The 2,238-nt window shown below is 36.6% G+C and overlaps 1 protein-coding gene across 2 annotated transcripts in view; it reads right to left on the reverse strand.

The window, feature by feature from the left end:
• Nucleotides 1-424: 424 nt before the first annotated feature.
• Nucleotides 425-2,238, reverse strand: part of mybpha (myosin binding protein Ha) — a 20,323-nt gene continuing 18,509 nt past the window's right edge. For both annotated transcript variants that reach the window (XR_001636252.1, XR_001636251.1), the window contains 2 exons: nucleotides 945-991; nucleotides 425-678 (listed from right to left, as the gene is read on the reverse strand). The gene's annotated coding sequence lies outside the window, so the exon portion shown is untranslated. The remainder of the gene's footprint in view (nucleotides 679-944; nucleotides 992-2,238) is intronic.

The raw sequence follows: 2,238 nt of genomic DNA on the forward strand, positions 1-2,238 counted from the left end.
AACAGACTAGACTCACCGACAGCGGGTTACAACTTCAATACACGACGAGAGACAATGGCAACATGAGGGCAACTTATAGCAGACAAGAGGGTCACATGACAAGAACAAACCAATGGGAAACAAGACACATGACTAAAACAAACAATAAGAACATGACACATACACAAGGCAGAGAGACATGAGGCAAGGGAAGCATGACACTAACATCAGGAAACAATTACAAAATAAAAGACATGGACATGAACATGAAACAAAAACAAAACCCAAACCCCACATTACAGCCTGTTTAAAACACCTCTGTTTAAGTAAAATTTGACATAGAATAAGATATTTGTTAACTGCAGCATTATATCCAGTGAGAAAATCAAAAACGGCACAATATCCTTTAGCATTTACACTATATCATTGCAAAAAGATAGTGGGTTTATTCTTTTATTGGAAACACTCAATTACAAAGAGGGATTTCATCAGGAATGAACTACAGTGACACTTTAAAATACATGCAACAATATAAAACTATTTTTTTCCCCGCTCTCACTAATGTGTAGATGCTTTGAATCAAAACGGGAAACTATCCAATGTTTCTTATATTTTGTTGAAAGAATTAATCCCAGAAGCAAGTCAGAGCCTTCATTACTGTGCACACATCAGCTCATCCTCCTGCACCACTGAAAACATCTACAACAGAAGGAGAGAAGAGAGTGTGTAAGATACCAGGAAACTCCATTACCCAGAATACATCTGTTAAACTACACCACATGCACTGAATAGGTGTGACACTGAAACAGTACAGGCGGTCAAAGAGACACACTGATCAAATATTGATATTAATAATAGATAAGACATGCTTAGTATTCAGCATCAGAACGAACACAAGCACTATTTAGATGATCCAAAATGAAGATGCTTTGTGGGATAAACAGGTCAATTGTAGCTTTTCTCACCGCTGTCATTCTACAGCATTGTGTCCTGCTGCTCCTCAACAGATGAACTGCAAAGGACAAAGACTGATTTGAGATCATTACATCAATCTTTACAATTATTTCTCCCATTTTCAAGATTACAGCAGTAGTACAGCAGTAATCAAATTATTAGCCACAATAACTATTGATCATGGGACATGAATGATACCTGAAATCGTGTGCAGATATAACCTATATCTCCATACCGAAATCTCAGATGGCCAGACAATGTATCATCGCTCCACACACCAGACAATGATTCATCCCCCCCAATACCTTGCCGATTTTAACCAAGGGGGAACATTGATAAAAATGCCTTTTTATGTTGTCTTTGATGCTTTTTTTCCATCTCGTCAGTTTCCTTGTGGACAAACTAATTAAGCTCAAAGTATACTTCATTTTTATGTGTACACTAGGTTATTTATACAGTGCATGTGACTGGAGACATTCTGTGACTGAATTTTTGTCATACGCGTCCTCTATCCGAATTGATTGATTGATTGATTGTATGTGAAAATCTGTATGTGTGTAGCCCAATTTTTCTAACCATTTATAGTTTGTTCACAAGGTGGCGAAACTGACTGTTGTTTCAAAGTCAAAAAAGTGATGAAACAACAACAAAGACAACAAATAAAGACATTTTCATTGCTCATAATTTCTGGAGAGAAATAGCGCAGACACTGGATAAAGATAAATCTTCCTAGTGCGCATGTGTCGAGCGTTAGGTCTCAAAATACACAGTACATGAGGTTAGAAAAATCTGCAGACGTACAGTACGCGCATAAGATGTATGCAAAGATGAGTTTGTTTCTTCATCAGAACAGATTTGGAGAAATGTAGCATCACATCACTTGCTCATCAATGGGTCTTTTGCAGTGAATGGGTGCCGTCAGAGTGAGAGTCCAAACAGCCGATAAAAACAAATCCAAACAAATTAATCATTAAGACATATTTAAACTCCAGCTAAAATACGAGTCCTCTATCCATAATATTGCTTTCTGCAAGTAAAATCTGTCTCGTCTGAATTAAGAGAGAAATATGCTCAGATCAGCACCATTTACAAGCGAAAACAGTCCAAAACAGTTCTAAACAAATTTGAGGGGATGGACTTTTTCACTGGAGGAAGCATTATTATGGATTATGGACTTGTAATTTAGCCAGAACCAGTTTGAAGTATAAAATGTCTTAATAATGTTTTTTTTTTTTTTTTTTATAAATTTGCAGATTTTCTGTTACACTGCACCCCATAAACACAATCAAGCCTAGAAAAAAAAAC

This window comes from Sinocyclocheilus rhinocerous, unplaced genomic scaffold (genome assembly GCF_001515625.1).
Source record: "Sinocyclocheilus rhinocerous isolate Xijiao unplaced genomic scaffold, SAMN03320098_v1.1 scaffold625, whole genome shotgun sequence".
Lineage (NCBI taxonomy): Eukaryota > Metazoa > Chordata > Actinopteri > Cypriniformes > Cyprinidae > Sinocyclocheilus > Sinocyclocheilus rhinocerous.